General features: G+C 45.7%; 1 protein-coding gene across 1 annotated transcript in view; it reads left to right on the forward strand.

Annotated features, from left to right (window-relative positions):
* LOC122412542 (probable serine/threonine-protein kinase dyrk2) overlaps window positions 1-23819 on the forward strand; it is a 193927-nt gene that overhangs the window by 111828 nt on the left and 58280 nt on the right. The window lies entirely within an intron of this gene.

Below are 23819 nucleotides of genomic sequence, written 5' to 3' on the forward strand. Positions count from 1 at the left end.
GTTTCTCTTTATCCCAAAGACGAGAGCGAGCCTCCTTCGATTCGCAGGGTCGTTAGGCCACGACACGTGTTTCGACAGCTCGGCCGGAAAAATGTATTTTCACGGATTTAATCCTCCGAGTATGAGCACAGCCTGGAAGAAACGGGTTATTCGCCCATTCCCCAGAGCTCCGTCGTGTCTCGCTCTTCTCGTTTTCGCCTCGAAGGATCATTTCACAGCAGTCGATCATCGCTCGAGATTGGCAGCTTGTCAACGACTGTGCGCTTCGGTCTTTTGAATACTTTTATTCTATCGCAGCGCAGACTAAAACGCTGAATATATTAGTACGAATATCGCTGCACGAGGTTGTACCCAAACACGTTTTTTTCTCGACAAATACACGTACACGCTCCCGCAGCGAAGAAGGCGGAACGCGCAAACCCGACGACCGCATAACCACAAGGTCTGTGTACTCCGCGATATTGGATTATGTCGACGCGAAAAGAGACCGAGCGCTGGCCAAGGGGTAGGATCGGAGCGAGCTCTGCTCGCCTCGTCCGTGTATACCTCGCTCGAACGGGCCGCGCGCGAGCGCGAGTCTCATCGTCGCGCGGCATACTCACTGTAGCTTAATTCGATATAGTGGCTCTCCGAAGTAGTAGTAAGTCGCGGGGGCGGGGGAAAAAGGAGCGAGACTTCCGCGCGGCAGAACCGCGATTCCCAACGGTGGACAGTGTCCACGCGGCCACTGCCGGATGTTAACAGTTTCTCGCGACGCCCGATTCGTCGCGCGCCCGCTGATTCTTCCTGATAATAATAGTGCCGAACGACTTGAGCCCTGCAGCTGGAACGCCGCGACGCGAGAGATTGACGAATCGTTGAGAAAACAGTGTTTAAACTCGTCGCGGAATCGGCATTCGCGCTTGAAAAGACTTCCGCGCGGTTTTGCTCGCTTCGAGTGATTTATTTATTGTGTTACTTCGATCCAGGATCAGTGGATCTCCCTGTAGAACCGTCGAGGGAAGAAAAAAGGAGGAAAAGCTTGATGCAGTAAGTAGCTTTTGACGGAGAGCTGGAAACGTGGTTTTTGAATGTCAACGGGATATGTCAACGTGCTCCGTGATGCCGGTGTCGTTGCAGGACATTCTGGTAAATATACAAACACACGCACACACTTTTTTATTCGTCATCGCAGTCCGTTGCTCCATTGTTTTGACGATCGATCGATCGGAATCGCCGCGTCGCGATGTTTTTATCGGCCGGAAATATATTCCGGATCCGAAAAGGTGATTTTTCCTGAAGGGATCTCGGAGCCCGGCGTGCCCGAACACAAATACGCGCTGCGAGTTAATCGACGAGTCGTGGAAAGATGAAAGGAAGGGTTGTTGCGCATCTCCGGCTCGTTCAAGTTTCCTAAACGGGGAGTATTCCTCGAAGACGCGGACTCGCCGCCAGCGATGAGAATGAGAAGAAAAAAGGGGCGAGAGCAGCAGGAGAAGCGTTGAATATAAAGACTCCCCCGGTGCCTCAAGTACTCTCGATCGGGCTCTCTCGTGGTCCAGCTCGCGAGACAGAGAGATACGCGCATATACAAGATAACCGGTTTCACGGAGAAGTTGCGAACGACCGGCTCGTACCACGCTGTACACGAAAATAAATATATGAAAAAAACGAACAAAGAGAAATGAGCGTGTGCACGCTGCTCTGCGCACACTGCACGCGCGCCTCGCTGTGTGTGACTCCGAGCATGTGGGTGTGTCTGTGTGTTTGTGTGTGTGTGTGTGTGTCTGAGAGAGCGGACGATGAAACAAAGTGCATAAAATCCAGCAGCATCCCCCACTGGCGAGACGAGCGAGATGCGAGGCGATGTGGACCTCGAGCACCTGCCCCGAGAGGCTCCCTCGCTCGCTCTTTTCCCCCGTGGCACAAAGAACTTGTCGAGTTTTCCGAACGCTCTGCTCAACGAAATAAGAACGAATTTTATCTAATAAAAACTCCTCGTACAAAGTCGCATTCCGAATGACGCGATCGGAATTTCGTTCTCTCTCGAACGATTAACCTCTTTCTCATTATCAACGCGTGTGCGACGAGAATTAAGCTAACGATCGTTCACAAAGGAATTGAATCCCACGAATGTTTGTCCATTGAGGAAACTGCGACGTCGAAAGAACAACGTTTTATCCATTATTTTATCTCGTTAATGAGAATGAACAGAAAAACGTTGATTATATTCATAGCCAACGGGCACATTTGTCGAGACAATGATTGCGCTCGCCAAAAACAAACAGGGAAGTTGAGCTTCGACGCGTCACCAATCCCCATTTTTTTCTTGCATCTCTCGACTCGCGACTTTTTTCACATTTTACCTGTCTCAATATAAAGCAGTCGTCGGGTTTCACGGTTAAAACTATTAGTAGGGCATACAGACGCGTGGTCTAGTCTAGTCAACGTGCCGGATGCAAAGGAGAGAGAAAAAAACGAGAGAGAGAGAGAGACCTTTTGCCCGAGTCCGAGAACAAAATACACGTGTTTGGCGGTGAGTGCGAGGTGCGCACTCCTTAATATGTACACACCTATGTCCTCACTTGTAAAATCTTTTTCAACGTGCTTCAACCAGCCGAGCAGCGAACGAGAGAAAAAAATATTCACACGCATACGTATATATTCGTAACTCAATTAAAGGCTTTTTCGCAGTTGTAAGATTTCGATGCTCGGCGCGGTGTATCACGCGCACCGCCGGTGATAAGATATTTCCGTCAAAATCTCTTCAACTCCGCACGTGACCAAGCTCCATTTTTTTAGGCTTTTTCCGGTTACTGACTCCTCGATTAAGCGGCGTGATCGACGCCGAATATGACAGAGGAAGATTGGACTTTTGAGAGCTCTCGTTGGACCTCCAAAAACTCTGGTTCTTGCTCGTCCAGGGTCGAGCAACGCTCCATCAATCGGAGAACGATTCTGTTTAATCTGGTGAATTTGAAAAAAAATATTTTTTAATGGATTCTTCTGTGACGAGTAGATCGAAAGCGTATAATTAGCCTGGTCGAACGCCTCGAGAACTTTGAGTTTAGCAGGTCAAGGTCGTCAATTGATTGGATGATCGAAATGTCACGTTTTCCAAGGTGTTATTCGAGCTCGGATCGGCACCGTGGTCGTTAGCTTTACATCTCTTTCTTCTAGAGCTTTTCTTCTCTTCCACCGTAAACTCGGCGCGAACTCACCGTAAAACAGTTCGACTACCGACGTTCGTTTCTTTTTCTATTATTTTCTGTCTTTCCTGCTTCTCTCACCCCGGATGTATTTTCGTTTCTGGCACGGAGCTGAGGCCTGTGTTGTGCTCTGGTTCCTTGCGTTTTCTCGCTTGCACGCAGCTTCGCGTGTTTTCGGCCCTCGAATCCCCGTGCACTCGGTCCGTGTAGGCGAGCGAAAAAACTCCCGGAAAAACAGGCTTTTTCGGAGCGCCCTGGGGCCGGAAGTACCAACGACTCGAAAATTTGTCCTGGTACTTTTTTGTAGGGAATTCAATTCTCTACAGAATTGGTCCCATTCGTTTTTACTCCATCTCCAACCGTTTACTCAGTAAACGCGATCTAAGATTTGAAAGCTTGAAAAAATGCATAACTCTTGAGGTACTGGTGTCGCATCGAAAAACAATACGAGACTTTTTGGCCCGATATTCCGACTTGGAATTAGGCTCAGACGAGCGAGCAGCCAAGCCAGAAGAGCCTCTGTACACATTTAAATATATAAATAGTTGAGCGATATATTTAAAACGCACCAACACCTGTCCTTGCGGAACCAGCTCGATGAGAGCGAGCTGCTCTCACGTCGATAACGTAAATATAGGTATAGATGTCGACGTATATATGTAGCTAAAACACTTGAGAGCTCGATTGAGCAAATCAGAGCGCTCGCGGCCCGATGAGTGACCTCAATTCGGGTTATTAATCGACGAGCGTTTGGCTTAGGCATCACTCGATTGTAAAATAAAAAATGAAAAGAAAAAAGCTGGCTGAACGTTGGAAAAAGTGAACTTGATGAATTCGAATGAAACTAAAGCTGCCCTGCAGCAGCCTTCCTTTGGCAGCTGGAGTATTAGAAATTGGTTATTCATCTTCGACCTCGTTTTTTCATTCAAATTTATCGCTCCGGGTCAACGAGTGATTTCGTCTTGATGAAAAGTTTATCGTGATTTACGGCTCGCTATAAACTGGCCGTCGAGCAAAGTAGTTTTTTCATTCCGTCACTTTCCACTTGGAATTCTCGATTCAAAGCTTTTCCTAAATTCAACAACTTCAAGAGTGCACAAAAATGAGTTGAACGAGCCAAGTATCGTTGGACATGCCGAGCTCAAAGTGCTCTCTCCGCGGACACCGCAAATAAACCCTCGCTCGCTCTCGTCCGATTGCGTAATTCGGGTATGTGGCACGCACGAGAATGCGTGCACATCGTTCACCCGATGTATTCCTCGTTCCCCGTCGTCTTTCCTCGTCTCCGGCTCGTCCGCTGTTGCGTTCGTACGCAAAACACACGCGATCAACGTGAAGCAGAAAAAGTCGTAACTTTTCTTGAGTCTCGTTGAAAAGTGTTGAAGTTACGACCTTCCTGAGTCGAGTCAAGGAAGCGTCGACGTGTATTTTTGTATGTGCAGTTTAGACGAATTCTCCGCCAATGCCTCCTCCGAATGCACACACTTTCGTACCGAGCCTCTCGACCGCACTCACCGAGCCCACGAGTTTGCACATTTCGGCCCATCAAATCAGCTGTTTTTCGCGCTCCAACCTTTCAGTTGGAATTCGTCCGGTCTCAGAGTTGCTGCAATTTTTTTTCCTCCCTCCCCGTGCGATCGGCGCTCCAACATTTTCGGTGCACAGCGTACCGAGCCTCGTCCCGAGACAACCGAGTTTTTTTTCATCAATCCTCATCAGTGTTTTTGTGCACGCGCGTGACAACTTGAGTGCTTTTTTTCGCCGCATCATCCAATGCCGCGCGCTCGCACGCGCGATGCACTTTTCTCGTGCTCCGATACGGAAATGAGCGATAACGGTGACAAGGCAATACAATCGACGTTTTCTTTTTGTTTTGTTTTTTCACTTTTGCTATCGTCCAGAGGCGACTGACGAACTTCGTTCCGAAGGAAAAGCTTAAAAAATGTTCGCACACCTTTTTTCACGAGGGAATTCATGGCCCTGAAAACAACGTCGAGCGCGTGTTCGATTCTTTTGATTCAACTATGAGACTGAAAAATATGACTCGAGTCTGATTTATATGAAAACAGGAAAATTGAATTCGATGGAAATTTAGCAAATACGCGGAAGAAATTTATCCACGATTTACAAAAATAGGCTGTTTTGGAATTCTCTCGCGGTACTCACCAGTGCATTATTTGACCAAGCGGACAGGGTCAAGGCTCACTTAGATGCTAATCGCATGTATTTGTATATATTTGCACTACTTAGAATAAATATGAAGAAGCTTGAAATATTTCGAAAATACGTTTTGGAGATAACGCGAGGAACGAATTTGTTCAACGACGCGACAAAGTTTGAAATTTTTTCATCGAGTTTTATCGTCCTTAAGATTATTAATAAATCGTTTCCACGAAAAATTATATTCACGCGCGCTTTACTGCCTGCACTTGCGACGTTAAATATCACGTAAAATGAGCGTTGGCGTAATTCAACAAGTTGCGTCCAACTGCAGAAACGTCGAAATAATTGTAAGCGACGAATGGACGAAGGACGTATAAGAAAGAAGATTTTATTAATTGAATAATGTTTCGCCAATGATTGGTCCGACAAAACGGCGAATTGCAACGTCGAATATGACGAGAGAGCATGCGAGGCACGACGGATGGACCACTGTAAAGAGTGAGATCTTTTTGTTATTCGCAGCGGCATCGCAAAGCCCTAATCGTGAAATTGGCTCCAGTCAATCCGGCGAGCTCGTTCGAGACTTCGTATTCGTTCACGACGAGTTGCGAATCCGACGACACGCGGTGCCAAGATAAATCGAAGACTATGAAATTTTTAGTGAAATACTTGGAGACTTTCAGCGTCAAATTTACACCGGTGAGAGCTATTTTAACAGGCGCATTGCCGATCAACTTTGCGGGACTATAAAACCTTAAAATTAATCTCTCGATGGTAGAACGCAACAAGATCGTTGAGAATTTAAGGCATTTCTTTCGCACGAGCGTACTTTTTGGTCGCGCAAATTGGGACACTCGAAATTCGGACTAATTATTGAATAAAATGATGATTTTACGATTTTTCAAGTTTTCATTCTTCATTAAATGTTGGATAACCCGAGCTGAAATTTGGCGAATCTATTCGCACGCGCTTTTCTACTTTACTGTTATTTAAAATCAGTTATTTGTAGAGTATTCGGGTTCGTGAAAGGAATACCTTAACGACATTCGACGTTCAATTCCATGATACGATTCTTGAACATTGAAAACTGGTCGACGCACTAAACTGTCACTAAAAATCCGAGGCTATTGAGAAAGTTACTGGACGCGGGGGGAGGACGAATAGAAAAACGAGAAAATCCGGTTGGAAAACTGCAGCCTTGTAGAATTTTATTAATCCGGCCTTTTGCCGCGCGCGCGCGACTGATTATCTCGATACAAAAGTGGCATCTGATGCGTGCATAGAAAATCCAGCAATTGCGTCTGCGTGCGACCTCGCGGGAGACTCTCGCTCGGTGTGTAGCTTCAATTATGTTAATTCGTGAGTGCGTTCCGTTAATTCGCTGCGCCACACAGCGCGAGTAAATAAATATGAGGACTGACGAACCGAGAGAATAAAAAAAAGGGAACATTTCTCGTCGCACTAATCGCCTGTTGCGTTATCGCCACGTGCTCGTCCAATTCTTTTTTTTATCACCGATCAACCCCACGTCAGCCCTTTTGATTTTTTCAACCATCTTTCTTATCGTCGATCAATATTTTTTTACGTTTCATATGACGTCGCCGATTCGAAAACTCTTACGATCGAGCTGAACCCTCCGAGATAGCGAGCGCGACGATCGTCAGCTGCATTATTTCGTTTAATCTCGTTATCAGTGCTTAATAAAGAAGACGCGTTGACCCTCGAGATACTCTCGCGAATGAATGAACCTCGTTATATGCACGTCTCGCGTCGAGCTGTCACACGAGGACAAAAAAGCCCGAGAACGCTGATTACGTCAGCTCGATGCACAATGTACGTTCTCAGTGCGTCTCAAGCCAGAAAAACTCATTGACATGCCTAATTCTGTTGGCGATCAATTTGCTTCACAGCTTCTCGGTCCTCGGCAGTTCCCTCGAACGTTTTATAGAAGCACTTCCCGTCGAAAACTGAATAATTGCACAAAATTTTTCATCCAAAAACTGATAAACCCTCGGCTTATCAGTTTTGACTCAACGATTGAATTTGATACGAAAATAAAAAATGATTTCGAGTACAAAAAGGCCTCAAGTACGAAGTAAAGAGGAATGTGGAGAATTTCCTTAACAGCTTCTGAAACGATTCGAATAATTCGACATAAAATGTGCCGTGTGTCTGCGGTTTATCGCGCAGATATACGCGTCGTTCCGTCAACGACTCGGCCTTATCGTCTCGCGTGCAGGCAGGCGCGCGAGAGTCCAACTTCTACAATCAGGTGGTGGCCGACTCGGGCGCATACCGCGACGCCTGTACCCCACAGATATTAAAATATGTCGTCGGAAACTTGTTTATATACTTTTGCTGCTCGAGTCCGTTATCAGAAAATGGATGAAAAAAGCGGCGAGTTCGTTGGTGGTGATTCCTCGTTACGTTTCCGCTGCTTATCGGGGATGACGAAGCTCGAGTTACGAAACGTTTTTTTGGACTCTCGCTCTTTTTAAAAACAAAACGACTCGAGTGCGATGGAAATATTTCCGGCCACGATTCCTCGCCTTTTGCTTCGGGTTTTGTTGACGGATGTTTGATCGAGCGAAAGAGAAACGCGTGTCCACATCCGCGAGGAGCATCATCGCACCATCATCTTTAACTTATTGCCGCTCGTTGTTTCATTACGCATTCGTTCGAGCAGCATTTATTTGTTTTCGTTCAAACTCGTCGAGCCAGACACGAAATGTCATTGACTCGGGGCTGACTCCAAATTATGTTTAATCATCGGGCGACTATGACAGCGCATCGGGAATTTTTCTCTACCGCAGTGCTTCCGGCCTGTCGCGACATCGACGTGTGAAACGTGCTCGGCGCCCGACGCACCGAAGAATACACAAACATTTTATTTTTATTTCGCATTTACATTACGAATTGCAGAGCGAACGGCACACTTTTGTCAACATGCTTATTCGCCAATCGGCGAATAAATGTTCCACCACCATTCGCATTTCGTATAAATATTCAACTCCGCAAGTTTCTATACGCACACTATTTTTCACACGATTTTTCACCTTCTCGACGAAAAATGCACCCAACGGAATATCAATAAACATTTCTCCGTGTGTGCTCACATGTTACGTGCGAACGCTTCGATAGAACGAAGTTTGCTCACCGCGTCGATGAAACAATTTCGGCTTGTCGACGTTCCTAAGCTCGTGGTAGAAAATTCATTCTCCGGCTCCGTTAAGCCCGCGCTCGTAAACCGCCAATGTTTGCTCATGTTTGTCATTAATGATCCCATACAGCGGGTATAGCGTGTGTTTACCTGCTGAAAGCTCGTGTCGTTGTAGCCGAATGCACGCTGAATAATAACGTGCGTACAAAACTACGAACTCGCGTGCGTCGTGTTCCTGCGAATGTTTTATTTCCACCCGTCGGTTTCTGTTTTCGTCGAAATTTCGTTTTCCTTCATGAATTTTTTCTCCGTGGGCTCGAGGAGTGCAGATTTTCTCAAATTTTACGCTGAAAAACCGAAAGCGAAATTGCTACGAAATTCCTATTTTGACAGATTTTCAATGATCGTGGCGCGGGCGTGCAATTGTGAATGCGAAAATGCAATTTTCCGAGGGATTCTCAATAATTATGGCGACGTCGAATTTATGGGGCTCGCGTCCCGATCAATACGCACTGCGTTTCGCTGCTGCGTATCATTGGTGCATCCAATAATTAGCACATTCCGCGCGCCTCCCCCTCCTTAAAGCCGCTCTTTCTATATCGGCGGGTTGTCATTGGCGCGTTTCGGCTGTAATAAGCGCGCGCGGTACGCGTGTAAGCGATTAATTACGCGTTTGCGTGCTTGACCATCGACAACTATATACGAGTGTCGGTGAAATCGGGGCGCAGGAGGTCCGCGGAAATATACGTAGTTTGGAGTAACAGCTGCTCCGGAGAAACGTATTAAACGAATCGTCTTTCGCGAGCCCAAAATAAAGAAAAACGACAGCGTCAATCGCACACACGTTGCGATAAACGTGAGTGACGACCTTTCGATTGCGAGAGCTATCGCGCCGCGCACCTCTCATTTCAATGCTGCGATTTAAATTGAACCGTCAACTCTGCTGAATACACATTCAACGGCCAATAGATCACGCTCTCCATACGCGAAGAGCTTCATTTTACTCCACTTGTTTATCGTTTCAACGAAATTTTATTCACGCCTTTCTTCTCTTTTACGCGCGTCGTTGATCGATTTTTTCGAGCTTATGCAAACCGCGTAAACGCAAATGCGACTTTGGATCGATACCCGAACGAGCTTCAAATTCGAAGATTCTATCAGTGTTGAGAAATTAATCATTCGTTTGCTTGGGGTTCGACGCGAACGCCAATTCTCGTGATTTCTGACCGTTTTTTCACTGATTTTTGGAGTTCGTAGAAATATTTCGAAGCGAGGATGCCGGGGTTGTTAATTTGCGGAATTCTCCAGAATTTTTCATCGAAACTTAAAACTTCTAGTAAAATTTGCCATCGAAGCGCTTTTATACATCCATTATTCATGCGGTCTTGGGTAAACACTCACAGACAAAGCGCCTTCGTGGTGTCGTTATCGGTATCAGGGTCAGCGAGCTATTCGCTTACCCGATAAATCCCCTCGGAATAAATCTCGGGTGTGAAGTTTACTCGAAGCTGAGATATTTCGTTGAGAATTTGGGCTAAAAGTAGAAAATTTTGGAATTTTCGGAGCGACCTTCGCCGCTAATTTATCGATATTTTTGACGAGCCTCGCCATCAGCTTTATTGGCGAAGCCCGAATTGGCCTTTTTTCAAATAGCCGAAAAATAATGCTCGCTCGAGTGATTTACACGATTTTTATACACGCGTCGACGAGGGGTCAGCTCGACTCTCCTAATTTACGATCATTCTCTCCTTTTCTTGTCTGCTGAGAGAAAGAGCTCTCGAGGAAATGGAAATCTAGTGGCGTGTCAAAGTTTTACGACCTTGCGAGAACTTCAACGACTACTAAAGCCGTTTACACTTTTTTCCTTCTCCTTTACGATTCTATCGTGGTTAAAGGCTTTTTACGTTACAAACCATTCAGAGACTACTCGTTGGACAGTGACGAAGATCGTTGCACCACGTTTTTTTTCAGCCGCTTCGTACGCCCGCTAATTTTTCACCCCGAGAGCATTTTCTTCGAGCTCTAAGCCGCGAAAACGAGCAGTTTGAATATTGAAGGAATAATACAAATTTATTTCTGAATACTCCCAAAAATGAGAACCAAAATAATTCATGTTTGCCAATCGTTAATCATTTTCGTTCTTCTTTATTGTTGCAGGTGAGTTCGAGGTCAAAAGAACGTGGGTTTTTTCGAGCAGATATGGGGAGGGTGAGTCTCGTAGTTGCGTCAGAAAGCAGCGTGCTCTCAGACTGTAACGATGATTCTAAAAATCATCTTTTGTCACGGTAGCTCGAGGATTCTCTATTTTTACAGAGATCAAAAGAAATTTGCCTTTATCTTTGAATCGGTAAAACTTGACAATTGATCGGTCGATTTTCAACAAAGAATTTTCTCGACGACTCACTTTTTCTCTCTCGCTCTCCCACACACATATTTTCGTTCCGCCCCAAATATCCATTTAAATATATCTCGCACTTTCGTAGAAACATAGGTATTAGAGAGAAAGAAACAACCGAATCCAGGTTAATCTCCGAGCGAGTGGAGAGTCCCTCGAAGCGATTATTTCATCCGCATTCGTTTGTTTTTTGCTCGAATTTCATTCGCTCTATTGGCACATCCGTGAAAAAGTGGTGCTCGAAAATATACAGCAAGGCAGATTTTCACGCCGGAAATACCGAAAAATACTTGCCTTCGGTAATAGCCGCGATGAACTTGAATCGGCAGAAGCCATCAATAATTTAGCGGCAAGTCAAAAGACTCGCTACTTATTCATGAAAAACTCGAGAAAATATCGGGCAGCAGGCAACGAGAAAAATCGTGAACGCTAATTTTCTAAGACCGGATGATTAATAACTCGAGAAATGTCCATTGTGCAGTATAATTGAGTTCACCAGTTCAAATAAGACGGGATCCTCGATAAATCGAGACTGGCAAGAAGATTTCAATGTTAAGATATGCTCTCAGGCCCCTCGGACACGAGGCACATCTCAGTCCTGTGCCCTGGCTATTTATAAGTCTATCAAGATTGAAAAACTTGATGTTGCCTTCGTCCCTCTCGATCTCGAGTGTCTTCGAACAGCACAGCAGATAGCCCCGCTCGATGGGTCGTTTTCTATACATGAAATCGTTAAGTTGGTCAATTAGAGATTTCTCTTGGTGCGAGCGCGCGAGCTTCGAGGTGAGTTTTACTTGGAAATAAAATGAATGTACGCGTAGAGAAATAAAGGCAGGATAATCCACATGGGAATAACAAAGTGCAGCATATCTCGGGATGCTTTATATTTCTTCCATGTGCAAAATGACTTGCTGCTCGAGCGGCCTCGGTCTGTTATTAATAATCCTAGCACACTGTGCTAACTTTCATGCTTCAGTCATTTGCAGGCAAAACGAGTGTATCTTTATTAAGTTTGATGGAATCACTGACTCGTGGAGTACCCTCAACTTTTTTATTTCGTTGCATCAATTTCACTTCGTTTCACTTTTCCAATATTTGGACTCGAAGTTTCTCGCGCGAGTCCTCGATCGACATTGAGTTTGAATTATGGATGGGCGTTTGCAGTCCTGTTTTTCACGACGATTTCCACGCGTCGGAGCACCTTCGATTCGAGGCTGAAACCATTCGAAATTTACGACGTTCAAGTTTGCAGCGCGTTCGAGTCCAACGAAATAAAGGAAACGAGTATAGTTCATCAATTTTTTCATATTTCACGAAGTATCGGTGCAGTTTGAAAAACTACAAATTGAAAATTCGTCAAGGAATAAAATTGAAGACGATCACTGCGAAATAATTGGAGGCTTTGTTACATAATTTCGTTGGATGCTGCACAAACTTCAGCGTCGTCAAAATTTCTTCTCGCACGTAACAATATATGGAGCGATGAAATCGAACGTTTTTTTGACGTCACGTTAGCATGAAAATTCACTTGGTCGATCGTCCTCAATGAGTGGCGCACCCAGGCAGACAATTTATTTAGAAAGTCCCTTACAAAGCCCCTGCTGCAACTCGCGTTAGTCGCAAGACGGCGTAGATGGAGTGTTTGAATCTGCTTAGAACAATGAATCACTCGGAACAATAGTCCATGATTCGTCGTCGCGTCACGGCTCGCAGATGCACAGTAAAATTCACGCGTATCCCTCCGTTCCCTTCGCAACATATTTTTATTTTGTGTAAAGTACATTAAATAATCGGCTTCGCACTCGAATCCGTACGTATCATCGGGATCTTGGATGCTGCTGCGTGGGTGGGGACAGATTCAGAATGAGATTCGACGTCTGCGTTCAGTCGAGTAGGCGAGACTATAAAATTCATCGGCCCTTGCGCACGTTGGATATATATTCGAAAGAAAGCAAAAACGATATGAAAAAGCGGGAGTTTTCATGCCGCGGTGTATGAAGAGTGTGTGTGAGATTGCTAGGAGCTACTTATACGGTTCAGTCAACTCGTTTCCTCGCCAAATATAACCGGCGAGTCATTCAAGATCGTTCACTTTCGATGACGATCTCTAATTACTCAACTCCATTGCCCCAACGAGGCTTCGCTGGGCGTGAGATGATTTTTTCTGCCTCTAACCGCGCGCGCCTCGATAAATTTCCATCGTGATTTTCATCGACGCGCGACAACGCCGATGAAAAATTCATGGATTTCCATCTTTCGCAAGCCCCGCGATCGCGCCACGTGGGCGTTATTTTTTGACAGGTGAGCTGATATTTTTTCTCCGTAGGTTTCGTTCTCGATCATTTATTCACTCGCGAGTAGGCCACTCACCTCTCGACGAGAGCCCTCGAGCCGATGATTCATGCCGCGTCCGATCGCCTCGCGAAATATTTCTTCTTTGGACCGCTGCCCATTCTTCGGGAACGTAACATTACGCGATTTGAGGACGGTCGCACGCGCACCTCGAATCGTCCAGGCACGGTCCCATCGAGGAAGCCAACCCCAGAAAATCCCTTTCAAAAAAGAACACCTTTAAGGACACCTCCTAAAAATCTCACCTTCCAACTCCAAAAACAAAAAACCCGCATTTCCCCCACTCCCAGGAACACTCGCGAAAGCCTTGACTCCAGAAGTGACAGTGAAAAATGATGAGAAGTTCCGCCGCTGAGCGCGGGTTCGAGTTTGCTCAGCTAATTTTCCATCGCGCCCATAAAGCTTGGCACGCATCGATTTGTTGGCACAGCGTCAATCCTCTCGTTCAACCTCGCATATCTATTTATCAGACGAGAATTATTTGTACACTTAAGGCGCAATAGTGCGCCACGAGACTCGATGTGCTCTCCAATCTCGTTTGTATACGTACACGCGAGCGTGAAATCTGACATGTGTGCAACGACTCATTCACAAACGACAAGAGTTTCGTGCTCTCCCTCCTCCCTCTCTCTTGATTTTCCTCCGTTACTCATAACGCTTTGTACCACCTGGCGATGCTGCGCCGTACACACCAGAATCCGTTGTGTATTCGTACCCAAGACCGAGATCTGTCTCCTTCTTTCTCACGAGCTCGATGACGCAGATGTCAAGAATTGCATCATAATTTTCATTCATACTTCTCGCGCACCTCCCTCTCTGGCTTTCGCCTCTCTTGTTTTTTACCACCTCTCCGAGCCCGCGCGGTCTTTTACTCGGGGAGTTAACAGATTCGATAATAATGCGACACTCTGCCCTGGATGTGTATACGTACACAATAAATTCATAATGCATGACTCACTCGACTCGTGCAGATACTTTTTCCACCGGTTTTTTATTTCTTCTCATTTCTGCTTACGATGTTTCACTCACGCTGCAACTTATCGGCAGTATTCTCGGGATATTTCGACGAGATTTCAACGAGCAGATACGAACGTGTTTATTGAGAGCCGTGACGAGCAGCGTACACGGAATCCGAAATCAATTAGTGATTTGCGACCCGTTGACGATGCTTCGCGTCAGCGCTTCTTCTCACACGAACCGCCCCCCGCGTTGTTTCTTCATTTCGATTTCATTTCCGGACTAGCGTCATCTGCAGCGAGTGACTTTTCCAGGAATTTACTGAGCAACGATCCTCCGGGGCGATCAGAATTGCTTCGAGGAAGCCCGCGCACAGGCGCTCCGGTCTCGAGCCAAATTCTTCGTGCGCTCGAACGCAATCCGCGGGCGCTGTTTTCCCTCTGAAATCCCCGCAAGAAATCGACTTTCCTCAATGCTCACCGAACTCTGTCATACTTTTATCGGGGCCCGAGTGATTTAACGGTAAACAAATAAAGATACTCGCGCAGCCGAGTCGAATACTCGATTCCCGATAATAATGCTCGGACACTTTGTAGCTTGTGATTTCATACTTTACATCCATACCGAGGAAATTTATTATCTTTCGCGCAAACACAAAGGAGGTACCGTTCTCGCTCGTTGTACCCTCGGGCCGACCGCGCGCACTCCTCGCCTTCCTTTTCTCTCCTCCGAAACAATATTCTTCCTTTTTATTCTCCAGTTTAAACATTCGCAACGATAACAGTGCGAAATAATAGCAGACAGCTTGGTGCAGGGGCTAAGATAATCAATAAGACTTGAATAATAAGAGCGCTGAGTTCATCGACTTTCCGTCGTTGGGAATTTTCATGCTTTTTTCTACGTCCATTCGCTATCTTTTATACGAGCGTGTACTTTCGACGCGCCGGTTCTTCGATGAATAAAGAAGAATTTTCTCCGTTTCAGCCCCCCTCCTTTCATCTCGGTGCACTTTCTTTTACAAATTTTTCGTCGGTTTTTTCTTTTACGATTTTCTCTTTTGAATATCTCGCTGAGTGAAATTCTCTGGGGAATGTGAAAGGAGCTTTTTTGAGCGTACGCGAAGTATTTTTTTGAAAAAACATGAAAAACAAAAATCTTGACACAAAAACCGTTTTTCTCTCGTCATATTTCGTTCTCGGAGTCGATACAGACGGAATTTCATCGTGATGGAACAACTCGGAAAAGGTTTCTGGAGGTTTTTATTATTAGAAAATACCGAGACATCGAACCAGCGATTTTTCGAGAAGGTTTACGCGCAACTCCGCGAAAATGTAGGTCAAAAGCATTATATTTCTTCGGGATTTGAAGCTTCATCGCTCCTTTGTTGGGCTATTGAAAAAACGGATGATTCCGAGGCGCGGCAAAGTTTTATTTTGAAAAGCTTGTGAACACAAACGGAGACGGATCGACACGAATAATGGAATAACGCGCGCGCGGACCGAGTCGGAGTGAAAACGCGTGAATCGAGAGGTCGCGGGTTCCGAGGTGATAACAACCGGCTCGTCACTTTTCCACGGACTTCTCCATCCCGGTTTTATAACGGTACAATTATTTGTCTTGCGCTCCGTGTAAGAATACTCACTTCTCACCTTCGCGGAGAGCGACGCGCGAGCAACGCGAGTCCGATCGTGCGCGTCCGCGCTTTGGTCCCCTTCTTGTTTTATCAGCGACGCGCGCGAGACGAAGATCTCGAGATGACGTGGCGGGCCAGTAGAAAGTGATTTGAAATCGTCGCATCGCCCCGCGGCCTGCGTGCTCGACGCTAGAAACAAGGCGAACGGTTTTTCGGAACTTCGCAGTCTTCCCAGTCCTCGCATATTTGCCACTCAAACTCGTTCTGCAACTTGGAAACTCACACTTTTGCAGTGCCAAAGGTAAACGTCCGAATCGTCGGACATGAACCAGCACTCCCGGACACACTCGCGGCTCCCCGGCTGTGTTTATTCCCACCCGTTCGCCCGTGCCCGCGAGTGTCTGTGCTCGTTATATATAGCGAGCTTGTAAGCAGTGCTCCGACCTCGAACATCAGGACGTTTACCTTACGTAATAATATAAATTTTCGAGCCGGTGCCACCTTCTCTTGAAAGCCTCAAATTAGTTTCCTCCTCGGCGTCTCGAAGCAGTCGCGATCGATCAACTATTTTAGTGTGCGTTGTTATTTTCTCAGTAAATATTGAACAATCTCCTAGTCCTTATCAGAGTTTGTTGGATCGCAGCTTCTTGGATTTCGGTTGAACGATCGCCAAGTTTTTTCTCCTCCGAGTCCTCCGTCAATAATATCCTTTCGAAATGATAGGATTTTTCTGTCGAACGCGGTGATTCAGACTTGTCTGACAATGCCTCGGACTTCCGGTCATGCGAACGCGTCGTCGTCGGAAGGATTTTTCAAACTCATTATCGCCATAGGAAAAACAGAGATTACGCATTTCGCGTTAGCAACTCAACGATTCCGCATCTTTGACGCAAGTGTGCGAATAATCGCGAGCGCGTGAGTCACGCCAGGGGATCCGTGACGAACAAAGTTCTCGCGAGCGCCGCGTCACACCGCGGGAGTCATGGAAAGATAGTTGAACACTTTGCCATGCTAAATCGCCCGCCGAAACGACAAAGGAGCTTTCGAAAACAAGAAACTCTGCGTTTCCAAGGAAAAGGTGCAGTCTTTGGCCATTAGAAAAGTTGAAATACGAGACGGTTCTACTCCGCGAGATTAAACGGGAGTGAATTTGTACTCGCGCCTCAAAAAAAAATCGATATTTCAGTGAAAAAATGTAGTTTGACGACGCGCTAAGCAAAATTCAGCTTGCATCACACCTCGGTCGTTCAATTCGCGATTAATTGTGTAAAAACACTGTCCAGTGGAGTTGAATCATCGAATAAAGCTGCGAATGGAAATGCACCTTTGAAGCGAAGACAAAAAATGTCAAAGTGACACAAACTCGCGGAGATTCTTCTCTCCTCCGTCAATCATATAGTCGCCTTGGAGCGAGGAACAATTAAGGCGGCCTCCTCACGAAAATACGTGTGAGCTCGAGGCTTTTCCAAGGTTACTGTCATTAGGCCAAATCCGAGGTCGTGCTCAGGAGAAGAAAAGTGCAGTTGAAGTGATCGAAGACCGCTCGAAAGTGACGAAACGCTGCTCATGGAGAAAAAAATTGGACGAGGAGCCCAGGAAATTGTGATATCGAGCTGCTCGCTCTTCCTGGCACGAAACTCTTCGTTAAACGAGTCCGAAAGTTGACAATAATTACAGTTAATAAAGAATAATGCCCATGTGGAAAAAGTAGGTTGAGCGAGCGAGGGATTTTGACGTCACCTTTTACCAAGGCACGGAATTACATTTCCTGGGTGTCCAAAGCTCGTACCCGCTGCGAGACTTTGTGTTCGCAATGGTCAGCGAGTCGAATCAGTCACCGGATCTCCGGGGCAGCAGATAATGCTGGCGTTTGTGCGTTCTGGCGTTTTCACAACTGCGTCGAATAAAGTCGAAAGTTGGAACAAAGTAGATGCGACTATAGTTTTCCTCGTTTTTGTACGCAGAGCTTGGAATAAATCGTTACGAAAAATACTGACAGGGCGGGTTTCATTTTTTCTCTGGAAACACGCGAACCACGGTTCCGAAATCTTCAGACATATGCGGAACGTTAAAATGACGATGATTTAAAAGGAAAACGAATTCCGAAGAATAATTTCACGAGTCGACGATCCCAGGGGGGAAAATTCTCGTTATTTCGGTTTGCAACAAAAACTCGATAGTTTATGCTCAACTTTCGTGATGAGTTTAGTGCACGCAGAAACTGGGTCAGACCCAGTCGGGGGGGGGGGGGGTGGAGGGCGGACGTTAAAAAATCGTTTGCAAGGGCATAAAAAATGATTTTTCGTTTTTATAAGTATATCATAATATCGGTATAGCATAATTATCGGTTTCTACTCATCTTCCATTAGCAGCTTATTCAAAGGTCGTAAAAGATTCTTCTGTGAGCTCGCGTATACGTGTGCGACTCGAGGATGAAATTGGCAGTAGTCAATGCCTCGAATATATATATTCGTGCTCGTAAATGTTTATGCCTTTGTGACGACATTCGCGTAATGGCGGATAACGAAATCCGCGAGCGAAGATCCTCCGAAAGCACGAAGAGCGAGAGAGGGAGGGCGAAGCAAGGGGGCGAAGAAAACGAGAGAAGAATTCAACGGGTCTCGCCATTCTGTTACACACGTAGCTGCAAACTACTCTTTAAATGTCAGTAACCTACGAATATCCTGAAAGGGAGCAGTGACCTTTTCGAAATACGATCAGTCTCTTCTTCCCTTTTGAAAAGCTGTTTTTCTTCCTCTCTCATTGATACGTCGAGGCCATTCCTCGCTCGACTTTAAATCCCTCGACGAATCCCAGTACCGACAAACGGCGGACCGCGATAGTCCGACGTTCGAGCCTCGGGTTTCCATTTTTTTGCTACTTTTTCGCGAGGGAAAAGAACTTTTCTCATTTTTCTACAAGCTCGAAAAACGAAAACGCAAAATAAATGATTTTTCTCTCGCTCTTTCAATCCGCTCGAAGTGTACGTCAGCTCCACGTTTTTTTCAAGCTTTCTCGTCGGTTTATCTTTTTTGCCAAAGAACCGAGCCTCCGTATGGAGATCCGATGTTTACGTACGTTTGTTTCTTCTCCGCGCACCAAAAGAAACACCGCGAACGGTTGGCTCTCGTTAACCATTCCGATCACTCGCGTATTTCATTTTTTCATTCCTCGCCTCCTTCATTTGTGGCAAATACAAGCATTCGAATGTACAGCTGCCCTCACGAGTTCCGAAGTTTCGCCTCGCTTATGAACCAGCACGTGCCCGGATTAATTCAATACTCCCGCACATCCACAATCTCAGTTCCCCAACTTCCAACCATCCGGAGATATGATGCTCCACGACGTTAAAATCGAGCCAAACTTGACAAAGTTTTGTTACACTCTCCAGGCGCGAGATAAACCGACAATGTAAAGCTAACGATAATTTTGAATCACGAATGGAAAAATAAATCCCCAAATTCCTTTTCATTTGCCGCAATAAATGTTTGCGTCTGAAAAAACAGAGGAAATTTGCGTAAATCAAAGTTTTCCCATTTTTTTGAATCTCCGAGGGTTTTTCGTCAGGTTCGAAGCGCGGAGCCGATGAATACTGGAAATAACAAAGATCCAAATTTGAGCAATGAAAGATAATTTTCTGCTTTCGTTCGTAAAAGAGAATTTCGTACTGAAAGATCGCCTCGTGAAATCGAGCCGGCTCTCGATCACCTGAGCAAAGAACTGATAACGCGAAACTGTCGAACGCGAGAAAATTTGAATATTTTTTGTGCGCGAAAGATTTCGAGCGACCGAATTGGGCGACGATATTTTTCCATTCGTCTCCGCAGATATATTCGATTCGTTCAAGCAAAGATTTTGTCTACCAACGAGCTACTTTGCGATGGAGCATCGTCATCAGCAGCGCTGGAAAAGCCATTATCGGTCTCGAAACTGTGAATTTTCCCACTTTTTTTCGACTCTGCATAACTGAAAACGTGGGTCGGTAAAATTTCATGACAAATTTCAATTTACAAGCCCATTGTCCCGTGCTATCGGAGTCGAAATGGGGGACCCCAGGCTCGAGTATTTTCAGGTAGTTGAGACGAGAGAAACACACGCTTTTCAGGGCACAAAAGTTCCTCGAACTCGTCTCAGCGATACAAGCGTCCACGTGCAAGCGAATACGTGTATTCTTTCCATCCTTCGTTCTCCTTCGTCTCCCTGATTCTCTCGTTACCGCGTGGCCAAGAGAGAAGAAATGTCCGCGCCTCCGGTGGCATCCCAAGATCTTATTTTCCCCTCTCGTATTTTCAGCTTTATTTTTTCTCTCTCGTTCGCTCCTCCTCTCGCTCTCTCCCTCTTTCTCTTTCGCTCCGGTACGAGGCCTACGCCTCGGTCGCGTTTCGTCGTGCCACCGGAGTTATCCAACCTCCAAATAGTACAGGATCGTTCATCGAATCTCCGCGTGCGTTAGAAGTCGAAGAAAATGGCAAAAGCGTTCGATCGAACGTCCTCGTAAGCGCGACGGAGGCAATCCGTACGAGCAACTCTTTTCAGTATTTCCGTCGCTCAACATTGAGACTCGAGTTTTTCGTAACTTTTGAACGAATCTGTAGACGAAAGCTGGCAAGCAGAAGCGTGTACATCGGTGAGGCACGAATTCACGGTGAAGCCCCGAACCTCGTGTACAATGTCCTCTGCCAGAGCGCATTGTGTATCGAAAACCGTTATAAACCGTTGCCATTACGTGACCAGGAAAATGTATCGAGATTTCGTTGAAATAATGTTCAGCGGTAATGCTCCCCTTGGCGGGAAAGTAGTCAATGTCGGTGATAAAAAATCGCCGAAATCCGTAGTGAGGGAGAAAAGTGTGCAAAGTTTCGAAGCTGAAATCCATCGTCTTGGTAAAATTCTTATACGCTGGGGATAGCGATGATAAATGCAGTAGTGCGTGCATTTTATTTCAAATGTGTCGAGAAACAACGTCCTCCGTTCGTTCGAGTCGCAACGACCGAGTCACCAATATAATGAGTCTCCCGACACGGTGCACTTTAAAAAGGTTTCTGTATTAATTACTTTCTGACAATCGTTCAAAGCGACGATCGAATCGACTCCTGTTCAGGGATTGTGAAATTTGAGAGGAAAAATCATTGCATCACGTACCGATTATGGGGTTCGAGGATCGAGTCTGTGTGTTGAAACGTTTAGAAATATCTTCGACGAAAATAAATGTCGTCCTTCGTTTCCTTCCTTTCGTCCGTTGAACGACGCGCCCCCCACCGGTCGAGAAGTTTTTTCTCGAAAGAAATGTTGGAAAAAAAAGTTAAATTTCCATAGGACCGATTTAAAAGCGCTTGGTGGACGATGTGTCGGTGTAAAATCGAAAAATTTGGCCTTTAACATTCAGAATTGAAGAAAAATAAATTCTGAAAACCCTCGAAGAAGCGCCGAACTGAACTCTCTCCTCCGCGCGATGTAAACAAAGCAGAAGCGCGTCGCTCTGTTGTCGAAGTAACCGCCCAAGGTTTACGACAGAGGGCGACAACGTACTGCGCTGCGAGGGAGCGAGGATCGAGTGCATCGTGCGTACTGCGCTAAAAGACGCGTGGTGGAGCATGTTCGAGCCTCCGAGGAGGATCGTCGATTGGTTGAGATCACGAAAACCTTACATGCTCGCACGAGAGAAGAATAAGAACGAGAGACAAAGCGACAGCGCGAAGAGCGAGAGAGAAGAAAAATTGGGGAGGGGATAGCGCCGAGCGCTGAAGCGCTCTCGAGCTCACTATACTCGACTACATAAACTATAGTGATTCCACATCCATATATAAATATGTAGGCAGCGTGTATTAAAACATATTTCCATGTGTGCGTGCGTGCGTGTGTGTACACACGAATATGGGAAGAATAAGAGAAAAAGAAAGAAAGAAAGAGAGATAAAGGCATCGAGAGTCGGAGGGTTAAGCTCGTTCGCCCAGGGAGAGAGGGACAGCCTCTACTACAATTCCCAACTCGGCGTTTCAAAGTGACTGCTAGTGAAAACCAGTCGGTCAGTCAAGCACGGTGAGGCGATAGAGCGCCTTCGGCTCCGTAGCGCAGCCACTAAAAATCCGGGGGGCCTACGAAGTTTTTTTTCCAATTTTCTTTCACTGCCCCTGTGCACCGTGGTTTCCCAATTTTTTGTAATTCCACATTTTTTTTTCACTGAGTGTAGTGTCATTTTTTAACGCGACTCGACGTACTTTGTACGAGGTGAATAAAGGTGTTGGAATACTCGTGCCAAAAAGACTGATTGCGGCCTTATTTTTTCGTGCCTTTGACGAACTTTTCACGTGGAGTAGTCGTCGATGGGGAGAAAAATACTTTGACCAATTGGTCCGCCTTTCGTAATCGATTTATTGTGATTCGCGCGAAATCGTGTAAACGAAACTCGCGAGTTACACAGTGACGTGCCTGAATTATTGGGAAACTCGGATGGATTTTTCGTCGGAATAATGTCAAGGCTTTATTGACACTGCCAAATTTTGATCACTGCCAAATCACTTTTGTCGCGGGGTCTTTTTGACGCTAGACGAAGAATTTGAATTTCGAAGGAGCCAGAAGAAAACTATTCGGTTAGTGGTCGATCGTGCTTTCGCGTACTTTGCTCATTTTCGCTTTTGTTTTTGAGACAACTCTAAAGGAAATCACCGTCGAAGCTCTTCACCTTCTCCTTCGTGATTCCTATTTATTTATTCTCATTTTTGTGCCCTTTTTTCGCTCGCCCTTTTCCAAACCTCGAGGATATTCCGGCCGCGCACATTCGACCACGTAAACATCGAAACCTCTCGCAACTCCCGAGTCTTCTACGAATCGAGAGTCTTGTTTATTTCCACGTCAAATATTATTAATTTTGGAGAATAAAAATGATGTGCTTTCTCAACACAAGAGCCAAAAGGTGATATTAATGTTAAAAGTGGGAATAAACAAGGGAAAATTATCGCTCTAAAATAACTCAAAATGCCGAGCCAAACGACGACGATTTTGCTCAAGTGCTCGATGGTCGACGTGCCTGCACTCAACCACGTGAAACTCAAATCCCTCTACGACGTGAGTACATTTTAAATAATCATTCGATATCAAAGCTCTCATAAAAGTTATTATTTCCTTCCCTCGTTTGTCCCCGTTCGCCTCGAGCGTACCTAACCATCGCCGAGACACTTTTAACGTATTTATAAGCAGAGCAAAGGTCAGTGACGAGGGAAAACTCGCGGAACGTCAACACAACAAAGACTCTCCTCGTTTTCGGCTCGTTCTATTTTTAACACCATTTTATAAACATCCTCGCTCGGCTCATTTTCGATAGACGATCGATCGTCACGAGCCGATAAGAGGCTACGAAAATTTTCTTCAAATATTGCGCTGCTCTCGACGAATTTTTATCGGTCTTCGAACCCGTAAAAAATTCGTTGCATCCGGCAATACTCGTTCACGAAAACGGACTCGTGATCACTAATTTATTTGCATTTCTTTCGTCATTCCAATAGAAATTCGATTCGGAATGACACTTTTGAAAAAAAAAAAAAAAAAACGAACCCAAAACGCTTGCTGCGTTTTTGAAGCGAGGGCACGAAAGCCAGCTGTTCGAAAATAAGCTCGTGCGTGAGAAAACGAGGAAGAGCGAGGCCGAAATGAAAAGAGACACTGACTATTGCGAGCTCCGCGTGAGCCCTTCGCTTGAAAGAGAGCAGCGTCGACTGAAAAATCGGATAAAGAGAGTTGCGCGCACGCTCTTCGAGGAAAAGCATTAAAAACGGGGGGCACATTGGACTGCAGCGAATATACATTTTTCAGCCTCATTAACGTTAACCCCGTTCGAGCTTGGGACGAAACGAGAAAATATGTTGAAAAAGAGAGAGAGAGAGAAAATACATACCGCGGAGAGAAAAGTTTAAAACATTTCTCGCGAAGCGAGCGCCTCGCTGGGTTTTATAACACGTAAAACAAGCATTAAAA

This window comes from Venturia canescens, chromosome 6, assembly GCF_019457755.1.
Source record: "Venturia canescens isolate UGA chromosome 6, ASM1945775v1, whole genome shotgun sequence".
NCBI classification, from domain to species: Eukaryota; Metazoa; Arthropoda; class Insecta; order Hymenoptera; family Ichneumonidae; genus Venturia; species Venturia canescens.